At 44.7% G+C, this 12,998-nt stretch overlaps 1 pseudogene; it reads left to right on the forward strand.

Annotated features, from left to right (window-relative positions):
- Window positions 1–281: 281 nt before the first annotated feature.
- Window positions 282–867, forward strand: LOC113882887 (annotated as a pseudogene).
- The last annotated feature ends 12,131 nt before the right edge of the window (window positions 868–12,998 follow it).

Raw genomic sequence — 12,998 nt, forward strand, 5'->3', positions numbered from 1 at the left:
TTTCTAAATCTATTGGTAAACATAGAAATATAGGAGGGGAGTTACTCAAAATGTCAGGGGACTGACTGCTTCCAAGTTAATATTTCTGAAGTTCAGAAATCTTATATAAAGTAAAAAAATAAGTAAATTTTTAAAAAATAAATAAAAGATGAGAAAAAAAATAAAATAAAACCTCTCCACTATCAAAAAAAAAAGAAAGAAATCTTAAACTTCAGCTCTTCCTAGGCCTGCTAGTGTTGGCAGTGGCAACAAGTGTTGGCCGCATCTGCAAGGTCGAGGCCATGTTCGGTTCCAGTGCTAAGATCGTGAAGCCCAATGGTGAGAAGCCGGATGAGTTTGAGTCCAGCATCTCCTAGGCCCTCCTGGAGCTGGAGATGAACTCAGCCCGCAAGGCCCAGCTGTGGGAGCTGAACATCATGGCCGCCAAGGAAACTGAAGTTTGCGGTAGCTGGAAAGCTATCATCATCTTTGTTCCCGTTCCGCAACTGAAGTCTTTCCAGAAAATCCAGGTGCAGCTCATGTGTGAGCTGGAGAGGAAGTTCAGTAGAAAGCATGTCGTCTTCATTGTTCAGAGGAGAATTCTGCCTAAGCCAACTTGAATAAGCCTTATGAAAAATAAGCAAAAACATCCCAGGAGCCGCACCCTGACCACTGCGCATGACGCCATCCTGGAGGACTTGGTTTTCCCAAGTGAGATTGTGGGCAAGAGAATCTACAAGAAGTTAGACAGTAGCCTACTCATAAAGGTCCATTTGGATAAAGCACAGCCGAACAACATGGAACCCAAGGTTGAAATACTTTCTGGTGTCTTATAAGAAGCTCACGGGCAAGGATGTTAGTTTTGAATTCACAGAGTTTCAGTTGTAAACAGAAATGACTAAATAAAATATTATTCACGATTAAAAAAAGAGAAATCTTAACTTCATAGTAACAATATTTTTGGAAGACACTTTAGCCCATAAGGCAACAGTACCCAAAAAAGGGATGCAGATTACAGTAAGGATTAAGGAATATTTACAAAGTCTACTGTTTCAGTTCAGTTCAGTTCAGTCGCTCAGTCGTGTCTGACTCTTTGCGACCCCATGAATCGTGGCACGCCAGGCTTCCCTGTCCATCACCAACTCCCAGAGTTTATTCAATCTCATGTCCATCGAGTCGGTGATGCCATCCAGCCATCTCATCCTCTGTCATCCCCTTCTCCTCCTGCCCCCAATCCCTCCCAGCATCAGGGTCTTTTCCAATGAGTCAACTCTTTGCATGAGGTGGAAGAATGTATTGAGCATCCGTAATCAATTCATATAAATTAAAACTACTTGGTTTTATCTGCAAGTGAGAAGACATAATGTTGCAAATATCTAATACCATAAATGCACTGAATTTTTGCACACACACACACACAAAATCAAAACTCACATTATGTATTGCATTTTAAAAGTCAGAGAAAACTGTGGAATATATACAGAGATTTTGCATTTCTGGACATCATTACTGACTGGTGGGTAGGAGGGTGACAATAATCACTCACCATCAGAAGTGATCCTCGTTAATATCCCTCAGTATCCTCTGCTTGCTCTGGCTTCATCTTTCTTTCCAAATTGTGCTTGTCTCTCCACCTGGAATATCTCCTGCTCTAGAGTAAATGCCCTTTGTTCCATGTAATTTACAAGATTTTCATAACATCGAACAACATCTGACAAGGTTGTGTTTCATGTGTCTGTTACAAACCCCAGCCCGCTGTCTGGATCATGGAGCTCAGACCACTGAGACACAGCCCCTTGTATCTTGGCAAATCACACCCTTGTGCCCTGAAGCAGACTGCTGTTTCATTCCTGTGGTGGTGTGATGCCAAAATGGATAATCATAATAACAGAACTCTTTCAGAACTACCCCAGTGTTTGGATATCTTTGGTGTTTATCCTCTTAAAAAAAAAATAAAACTTCTTTCAGGCAACACGTGTTTTATTGAGAGCATGTGAACAACGGTCGCTGTACTCAAGGAGCGCACAGTCTCTTGGAAAAGATGAGATGAATGCACATGAAATTGCAGTGCGTTTTCCAGGTGCTTGCGACAGAGCAGCAGAGCCTTTCAGTTCCATGGGATCTCAAGGGAATGGTCAGATGAGGTTGCTACTGTGGGGACCTCAGTAGGGGCTGGAGGCAAATGAAAAGGGCAGAGAACTCCATCAGGAATAAAACAGGAGGGAAAAGCTAGAGCTAGTCTTCCCTCCCTCAATGTAAAGAAATCCAAGCCACACCAAGTATCACCTCACACCAGTCAAAATGGCCATCATCAAAAAACCCACAGGCAATGAATTCTGGAGGGGGTGTGGAGAGATGTGAACTCTCTTACACTGTTGGGTGGGAATGTAAGCCGCTGTAGCCACTATGGACAACGGTATGGAGGTTCCTTAAAAAACTAAAGATAAAACTACCATGTGGTCCAGCAATCTCACTCCTGGGAATATATCTGGAGAAAAACATGGCTCAAAAGGATGTATGCACCCCAGTGTCCACTGAAGCCCTGTTTACAATAGTCAAGACATGAAAGCAACCCGAATTCCATCGACAGAGGAACAGATGAAGATTCGGTGCATATATACACAATGGAATATTACCTGGCCGTTAAAAAGAATGAAACAACGCCATTCACAGCAACATGGATGGATTGTCATATGACTGAAGTCAGAGAGAGAAGTATCATAAGATATCACTTATATGTGGAATCTAAAAAGACACAATACAGATGAACTTATTTATAAAACAGAAACAGACTCACAGACTTAGAGAACGAACTTATGGTTACCAGGGTGGGAAGGGATAGTTAGGGAGTTTAGGACTGACATGTACACACTGCTGTATTTAAAGTGAATAACCGGGATGGGGTGGGAGATGGGAGGAAGGGTTAAGAGGGAGGGGACGTATGTACACCTATGGCTGATTCATGTTGATGTATGGCAGAAACCAACACATTATTGTAAAGCAATTGTCCTCCAATTATAAAGATAACAAAAAATGAAATAGATAACCAATAAGGACCTACTGTATAGCACAAGGAATTCCGCTCAATGTTATACAACAATCTACATGGGAAAAGAATTTGAAAAAGAACAGATTCATGTATATGTGTAACTGAATCACTTTGTTATACAACTGAAACTAACACAACATTGTTAATCAACTATGTTCTGTGCTTAGTTGTGTTCAACTCTTTGTGACCCCACAGACTGCAGCCCACCAGACTCCTCTGTCCATGGGGATTTTCCAGGCAAGAATACTGGAGTGGGTTGCCATGCCCCACTCCAGGGGACCTTCCTAAACCACGGATCGAACCCAGGTCTCCCACCTTGCACGTGGATTTTTTACCGTCTAAGCCTATTCCAATGTAAAATAAAAAGTTTAAAAAAAAAAGAAAGAAAAGAAATCCAAGCCACTAAGAATTGTTAACAAAAGTCCATTACCAAGCAGTAGGTGATAACAAGGTGTCAGTGTTAAGTTCATCACTTATAACCAACATCCCCTCTGGTGGGGGATGTGAATGGCCAGGGAGGCTGTGCATGTGGGAAACTGGGGATTTATGGGAAATCTCTGTACCTACCTCTCAATTTTGCTCTGAATCTAAAAGCGCTCTAAAAGATAAAGTTGGGTTTTTTAAGGGGTTTCCTTTAAAAACTGTTTCTCTCCAGCCCAGCTTCTCAGTTGAGTGCAACCTGACTCCATGTGGCCTCAGGGCTGGTGGCGGTGCCCTGACCCCAGTCTTCTGCTCCATTTCCCAGTGGTGACTCTGCAGTGTTCTCCTTATAGGAACTTGGCCTGCACTCCCCAGCCCTCCCCTGTGTTTCTTCTCCTGAGGAACGGTGGGTGGATTTGTGAGGAAAGCATTCTGTCTGTTTCCTTTCACTCCGTGCAAATGTGCTCACGGCTAGGCCGGCGCCAGCCGCCTGCACTCCTCCAAGTGGGGCCACCCAGAGGCTGAGCTGGGCTGGGGTCCGGGACTCTGCCAGTTGCGGTTCCAGCCCCCCTGGATCCCACGACCCACACCAAAGTGTGTGCGGGGTGCCAGAGGGTCCGGGCTGCCAGCTGGCAGTGACTTGCCCACATGCCCATCTTCCAAAGATGACAGCCCTTTGGACCAAGGAGTATGTCATGTTCTGAAACTAAAATCTCATCATGGGCCTGGCTGTTTTATCACTATCCCCCACTACACACTGCTTAGCAGGACTGGTGGAAAAACAATCCACGCTGGTCTCTGTCCCAAAATAAATAGGACAATTGGCATCACACTGATGAGTTTGGAGTGAGGGAGAGGAAAAAGTAACCTGCCAGCCAAGAGACAACATTGAAATTTTCAGTCCCAATCCAAGACAGAGTTACTGGTGGCTGCAGCTTATTAGACCATTTACAGAGACGGCCATTCGGCCACTTCTATTCGAGTCAAAGCCCACAGGCTTCTTACTCAGCAGTGAAGATGCACAGGAATAAACAATTCTGTCTACAGAAGGAAGGACAGGGTTAACTTATCACCCAAGAGCCCATCTGATCTTGCCTGCTGGGATGGCTGCTTCCCACAGGTTTCCATGGTGCTCGAGGGCATTAGGGTCCCAGACAGGGGAGCTCAGGGCTTTAGGGATCACAGAGCTTATCGGAAACCCATGAGGCCACCCAATAGATCCCCAGCCTCTCAACATTTGCTGCCATAGCTCCCGTAAATGAGAATGAAAGTTTGGGACCGACATGTACACTCGGCTATATTTAAAATGGATAACCAAAAAGGCCCTACTGAATAGCACATGGAACTCTGCTCAGTGCTATATAGCAGCCTGGATGGGAGGGGAGTTTGGGGGAGAATGGAATCCTCAAGTGATGGAAAATCTTTGATACAGTAGAAGCCCAGAATTTATCTCTAAGAGACATACATAATGCAAGACTTTGGAGGGGAAGCAGGAAAACAGGGAAACAGTATCATTTCTCCAAAGGCCAGCTTTCCCGGTGGTGTGTGTGGGCGTGCTCTTTGCACCTCTGACTCTGCAACTCGGTGGTGATTTGACCCAAAGAAGAGCCCTGGTGGCCTTCATGCAGATACAAAACTCCACTCTGTCACACCAAGTCAAGAGATGCAAGAAGAGAGACCCGGCCAGGACAGTTTTCAGTAATTAAGGGTCCTGGAAAAGTCACTGTTATTGAGAGACCTGTGGGTGTTGGACAGGAAATCATTTGTCCCTTCCAATCACTGAATGCACAGTGAGCACAAGTGGGAGCCTGGGTCACCTCTGGGAGAACATAGAGGGTAGGTGTGTCATCTACCATCAGTGAACATTTGGAAAAAGTACATGCCAGTCCTTAACTGGACAAGAACCAAGGCAGGAATCTAGCCCTAGTGAGGAAACAGCAGGACGGACAGGAAGGCACCAACAGCTGAGTCAGAATGAGATGTGTCCAGTCGGGTGACAGAGACATGTAGGACATAGTGGAAATGCAAAGAGGGGCACCCAATCCAAGGAGTGGCCCCTGAGTGCCATCCTCCACAAGACAGAAGGAAGTGGGCCTCGAGCGAGTTCAAACTGTGATACCGACCCTAGTTCTGTCCACTCCAGGTTCCCTGAGCAGATCACTCGACCCTCCTGAGCCTCAATTTTCTACATAAACTGAGCTCAGTGATTTGTTCTAACATCAGCCTGGATGTTGCTGTGGAGGCATTTTGGAGACATGATAAACATCTACCATCTTGCCAACAAAGGTCTGTACAGCAAAGCTATGATTTTTCCAGTAGTCATATATGATTCTGAGAGTTGGACCATAAAGAAGGCTGAGCATCGAAGAAGTGATGTTTTTGAACTGTGATGTTGGAAAAGACTCTCGAGAGTCCCTTGGACAGCAAGAAAATCATATTCATTGTAAGGACTTGCTGAAGCTCCAATACTTTGGCCACCTGATACAAAAAGCTGACTCATTGGAAAACACTCTGATGCTGGGAGAGATTGAGGGCAAGAGGAGAAAGGAATGACAGAGGATGAGATAGTTGGATGGCATCATTGACTCAATGGATATGAGTTTGAGCAAACTCCAGAAGACAGTGAAGGACAGGGAAGCCTGGCATGCTGCAGTCCATGGGGTCACAAAGAACTGGACATGCCTGAGCTACTGAATAACAAAGTCAGTCGACTTTAAGTAGATCATTCCCAACAATGTGGGTGGGCCTCAGCCAATCAGCTGAAGTCCTGAAGAGCAATGACTAAGGTTTGCTTGAGAAGGAATTCTACCTCAGGACTGTAACTGAAAAGTTCCCCCTTGGGTTTCCAGCCTGTGTGCCCAATTGCTCAGTTGTATCCAACTCTTTGCAACCTCAGGGACTGTAGCCCGCCAGGCTCCTCTTTCCATGGGATTCTCCAGGCAAGAATACTGGAGTGGGTTGCCATGCCCTCCTCCAGGGAATCTTCCCCATGTATCCTGTGTCTTCTCCATCACATGCAGGTTCTTTACAGCTGAGCCACTGGGGAAGCCCCAAGTTTCCAGCCTGCCAGCCCCCAGAAGCACACGAGCCAATTCCTTAAAAGCAGATCAATACATCTCTCCGTCAATTTCTATCCCTCTCCCCTTCATTGGTTTTGTTTCTCTGAAGAACCTTGACTGATTCAAGGATTGATTCAGTAAAAAGAAAAGTGATGAGAGGGATTTAAAATTATGTAATTTCATAAAACTAAGAGATTAAGAGAGGAAAAATCCCTCTCAAAGAATTGAGCTGGGGACTTCCCTGGTGGCCCAGTGGCTAAGACTCCATGCTCTCAATGCTTGGGGCCTGAGTTTGATCACTGGTTGGGGAACTAAGATTCCATGTGCTGCAACTGAGATCCAGTCCAGCCAGACAAATAGTTAAATAATTATATTTTACATTAAATTAAAAAAAAAAGAATTGCCGTAGGCATCAGTAGGAAATATTCCTTGTAGATATGAGAGCCGTCCACCCATGGATTGACTGAACTTTATGAAGACATCTTTGGGTCATATGGATAAAGAAGTTGTCACACATATATACAATGCAATATTACTCACTCATAAAATAGAATGCATTTGAGTCAGTTCTAGTGAGGTGGCTGAACCTAGAGCCTGTTATACAGAGGGAAGTCAGTCAGAAAGAGAAAACCCAACATAGTATATTAATGCATACTTTCAGAATCTAGAAAAATGTTATTGATGAACCTATTTGCAGGGAAGGAATGGAGACCCAGATGTAGAAAATGGACTTGTGGACACAGGTGGGGAGCGGGAGAGTGGGATGAGTGGAGAAAGTAGCATCAACATATATACACTCCCAGGTGTGAGACGGATAGCTGGTGAGAAGTCGCTGTGTAGCACAGGAGATCAGCCGGGCGCTCTGTGATGACCTGGAGGGCTGGGATGGGGGAGGGGAGGGAGGCTAGGGAGGGAGGGGATGTACAATCATGGCTGATTTGCCTTGTTGTATGGCAGAAACCAACACAACACTGTAAAAGTTTTTTTTTTAATATATTTAAAGAAAAAAATAGAGTACATCTTTGGCACAAAACTGGGGAAGTGACTGCAGCCACTGGACAGTTCATTTAAAACCTGGTATCTACAAAAGCAGGTCCCACATGTTAATCCGCATCAAGCTAGATATGGGATTAAGCTGGACACCACAAAGAACCACCAAAACAGATGGAAGCTGCAATGCCCAGCAGAGGGAGTGATGCCTTGGTGCAAACAGTGGTCGCCAGGGGTCTCCTTGTGGCGGCTGACCCTTCCTGTTGGGGAGGACCTGGACACAGTCTGGGGACTTTCAGAAATCCCTGAAGTGACTTTGCAGGAGTGGAATCAGCTTGAGCATGCCTTCGCTGTGTGTTGCCAGCCAATAAAACACAATTTTCAGATAGTTTTGTTACTAAACCACAATCAATTGAAACATTTGGAGGTACATGGTTGTGGCGGGTAGGCTGTAAGCTTAAGTGCTGTGTGTTATGTATCATGCAATTCCTGTGTGTTTATTCACTCTTCAAAACTTCAATATCCACAGAGCTGCAAATGAGCTAGTAGCACCAAGGCTCAGCCTGAGTGAGGTTTTCTGTCTAGAGAGGTATTAATACAGGGATGCATGCATGCTAAGTCACTTCAGTCGTGTCCGACTCTGAGACCCTATGGACTATAGCCCGCCAAGCCTCTGTCCATGGGATTCTCCAGGCAAGAGTACTGGAGTGAGGAGCTAGTTCCTTCTCTAGGGCATCTTCCTGACCCAGAAATTGAACCTGCATCTCTTGCATCTCCTGCATCGGCAGGCAGGTTCTTTACCACTAGTGCCAACTGGGAAGCCAAAAACAGGGATACCTAAGTCAAAATGACCTTTTTTCATTGCACCAAGAAATCCATCTCTTGATAATCGGTCCCTTGCTTTAAGGCTTAAACAATCTCAAAATCTTCACAGGTTTAAACACAAACAACCCGGCAGAGCACACAAAGAAAAGTCTTTTTTTCTTTTCCCCCAAGTGATGACTCATTCTGTCGTCTGGGACTAAATGCAGCACACATTTCACGAACGAGAGCAGGTTGGTGCATTTAATTCCGGCCTGGAGAAGGACTTGCAAACCGCTTCACCTCTCAAAGCAATAAGAACTTCAACCAAGAGGACATTTTAGAGTCATTCTTATTTCAAGTCTTCTATCCTGGCCTAAAGTGGGTCACTGAAACTCAGATGAAAATTATAGAAGTGGGGACTTCCCTGGCAGTCCAGTGGTTAAGACTTCACCTTCCAATGCAGGGGGTGTGGGTTCAATCCCTGGTCAGGGAGCTAAGATCCCACATGCCAGAAAAACAAAAGAGAAAATAGAAACAATATTGCAACAAATTCAGTAAAGACTTTCTAAAATAAATTACAGAGGTGGTGGTTGAAAATACCAACCTACTACATTGCTATTGACATATACACCCAAGCTAATATCTGCTGCTATAATCTGCTCCTGTTTAGTTGCTAAATCATGTTTGACTCTTTGTGACCCCATGGGATTTTCCAGGCAAGAATACTGGAGTGGGTTGCCATTTCCTTCTTTGTGCAAAACTCTTCTTTTTTTCCTTCTCTCTTCCCTTCCTTTACTTTTTTCTTCCTTCATCTCCCTGGGCCCCCATCATGTACCTTCCTTAACTCTTAAACCCCCTCCTGCCCACAACCATAGGCAAAATAGAAAAGTGAATCAGCATGTGACCCATTGCTAAGTCTAGAGTAAAAACATCACCCAGATTATCTCCCCACTAAAATAGCTGGAATTGCCACAGTCGGGAAGGGAGAGGAGGCAAGTGACATTCCACCGTGCGTTTCTGGAGGACTGCTTCCAGTGGTGGGAGTTACAGAGGATTGCCTAAGACTTCACAGGGCATAAGTGGTGGGAGTTACAGAGGATTGCCTCAGACTTCACAGGGCATAAGTGGCGGGAGTTACAGAGGATTGCCTCAGACTTCACAGGGCATAAGTGGCGGGAGTTACAGAGGATTGCCTCAGACTTCACAGGGCATAAGTGGTGGGAGTTACAGAGGATTGCCTCAGACTTCACAGGGCATAAGTGGTGGGAGTTACAGAGGATTGCCTAAGACTTCACAGGGCATAAGTGGTGGGAGTTACAGAGGATTGCCTCAGACTTCACAGGGCATAAGTGGCGGGAGTTACAGAGGATTGCCTCAGACTTCACAGGGCATAAGTGGTGGGAGTTACAGAGGATTGCCTCAGACTTCACAGGGCATAAGTTCTGCCCTTGCTGGAACTGTGAGAACATCTGTGGGTCGTAAATCTTTGAGGAACAGTTGACACTGTGGATCCCACAGCAGTAGGCATTTGGCAAGAATCACTTAAATCCATCACTTGCTTAAATGTACCTATCAAATGCTGGGTAAAGTGATGACAAGCTAGATACAGAGGTTCCTTCCCTGAAGACGTGTGTGGCTCAGTCATGGCAAAAAGTCCTAGAGATTTTCCTTCATTTGCTCATTTCCTACATGCCCAAATAACAGGGGAGTGTTTGGGACTCGTCCAGGAAACAGAGGGGGCTTCCCTGGTGGCTTAGTGGTAAAGAATCCACCTGCCAATGTAGGAGATGTGGGTTTGATCAGGAAGATCCCTTCTTGGAGGAAATGGCAACCCACTCTAGTATTCTTACCTGGAGAATTCCATGGACAGAGGAGCCTGGCAGGCTACAGTCATTGGGATTGTAAAGAGTTGGACAAGACTTAGTGACTAAACAACAAGAAGGAACCACAGAGGCTCAGAAATGACCTCACCAAGAAACACCCAAGGCCAGTCGTAATGATACGTAGAAAACAGGAGACAACATTGGAGAACTCCGTTTTAAACATATAGATTTTAAAACTGGAAGGATATACCAAAAAATGTTATTGGTCATTATCTCTGAGTGGGGTATGATAAATATTCTCCTCTTCTGCAGGTAACTCGAGCAGCTCCCGCTCTCTCACCGGGATCAGACCTCTTCTCCATTCTATTGTGGAGCACAGCCCCTCCTCTCATAGGCATCCTTTCTGTGAGTTTGAGGCACTTGACCTTCCTTTCCCCAAGCAAAGGAAGGCACGTGACCAGGACCAGCCAGAGGATGCTGGTCAATGGCTGCCCACAGTGGCTAGGTCAGGGATGTGCATGGGCTCTGACCTTGGACATCAGCACCTTCCCTGGAGCATCAGGAAAGAGGCATGTCTTCTCTCTGGGTCACTGTCAGCTGGTGAAAGTGAAAGTGGTTTGGTCGTGTCCAAGTCTTGGCAGCCCTATGGACTGTAGCCCACCAGGCCTCTCTGTCCATGGAATTCTCCAGACAAGAATACTGGAGTGGATTGCCATTCCCTTCTCCAGGGGATCTTCCCGACCCAGGGATTGAATCTGAGTCTCCTGAATTGCAGGCAGATTCTTTACTGCCTGAGCCATCAGCGAAACCCAAAACTCAGCTAACAAGGCCGCCGTTAACCTAGAACTGACAGCGTGACTTTTCTTGTGGTGGTGGTTTTGCCACCTCATTAAGACAGCCTTCTGACACAAAGCCAAGATGCAGGAAAGTAGAAACAAAATAGGAAGAGAGAGAGACTCGCTCAAGAAATAGGACCTCTATGTAGGAAAAACTTAGGGTTACCAGGGCTTCCCTGGTAGCTCAGATGGTACAGGATCTGCCTGTGATGTAGGAGACCCAGGTTTAATCCCTGGGTCAGGAAGATCCCCTGGAGAAGGGAATGGCAACCCTCCCCAGTATTCTTGCCTGGAGAATTTCATGGACAGAGGAGCCTGGTGGGCTCCAGTCCATGGGGTCACGAAGAGGCAGACACAACTGAGCAACTAAGCACACACACACACACACACACACGCACGCGCGCGCGCACACACACACACACACACACACACACACACACACACACACACACACACACCGGGGAGTAGCGGGAGGGATAAATTGAAAGATTGGGACTGACATATACATATGACTATAGGCCTGGCGTGCTGCAATTCATGGGGTCGCAGAGTCAAACATGACAGCGACTGAACTGATATATGAAATAGAGAACTAATAAGGACCTACTGCATAACACAGGGAACTCTACTCAATACTCTGTAATGACCTATATGGAAAAAGCATCTAAAAGAGTGGATGCATGGATAACAGATTGCTGCACACCTGAAACTAACAGCACTGTACATCAATTATACTCCAACAAAAATAAAGAAATATGGTATTGGGCTCATGGGAGAACGGACACACGTGTGTACGGCTGAGTCCCTGCCCTGTTCACCTGAAACCACCACAACACTGTTAATTGGCTCTACCCCAGTACAAAATGTTTTTGATGTTTAAAAAAATATTTTTAATGTGATCTCTAGAAAGAATATCATCTTTCAGTCCAACATTACCGTTGATCCAGAGTTTTCTATTAATAAAACCTCACCAAAGCTCTTGACTTTTTTCACATTGAGTCATACATTTTCCTGTGTTCAGGTGAGCTTGGATGGGTTTCTGTCATCTGACAAGAAGAGATGCCTGACACATCCTTTATGTACTTTTTTCACTTCCCAGATTTTGATTATGAATATACATTGTTTAAGTAGTCAGATATTGTTGGTTTATTTTTTAAAGATAATTACACAAGAAAGTCTGTAATTCTGGTTAGAGTTGTCATACTGCCTAGTCTATTGCATTTTTTTTTTTAACTGGGAAAAGAAAATAATTTTTTATTGATTTCTCCTAGGTCTTCACAAAGATCTTTCTTAAAAATACTCTGTATTGACCTATATGAGAGAAGAGTCTTAACAAGAATGGATATATGTATATATATAAGCTGATTCACTTTTCTGCACACCTGAAACACAGCATTGTAAATCAACTATACCCCAATAAAATTCTTTAAACAGTTTTTGGAGTTAATATATGTTCTTTTGCATAAGGTGGTCAACCTCCAAGTGCCCTGTAAACCTACTCTCACGTAGCTCATTTCCAAGAATCTAGTGTATTATTTGTGGATTGTTTGTTCTCTCACCCTTTCTATACTGAATTTTTTCTTATTTTCACTATCTAGCCTCTGGGTAGCCTCCTTTTATAAGTGGCTCAAAAGCATCAAAGAGACAAACTAGGTTTTCCAAGCAGACAGAGGACAGTGATGTAATAACTGCAAGTCCAAAGCCCCAGGGTATGACTCATGGTCTACAGGGTTGTCCGACTTAGTCTAGACCCACAGTCCTTTACAGAGGCAGGACTTGTCCTTCCAAGCATCACAGATGTCAAATCCCAGAGTTCATCCAGAAAAATCATCAGAAAGTCAAGAATAATGTCTGAGTCTCAACTTCCACAAATCAAATAAGGAAGGAAAACAGACTACAGATTTGTCCTCTTGCTAATATTTCAAGTCTGCTTTTTAACTGAAACAAACTAAGGCTGGGAAGAAAAAAAAAAAAAAAAACTTGCCAAAAAAATAGCACAAATCCCACGATGACAAGGGAACAATAAGTCGGTCTGTCC

Source organism: Bos indicus x Bos taurus, chromosome 24 (genome assembly GCF_003369695.1).
Source record: "Bos indicus x Bos taurus breed Angus x Brahman F1 hybrid chromosome 24, Bos_hybrid_MaternalHap_v2.0, whole genome shotgun sequence".
In the NCBI taxonomy this organism is placed as follows: Eukaryota; Metazoa; Chordata; class Mammalia; order Artiodactyla; family Bovidae; genus Bos; species Bos indicus x Bos taurus.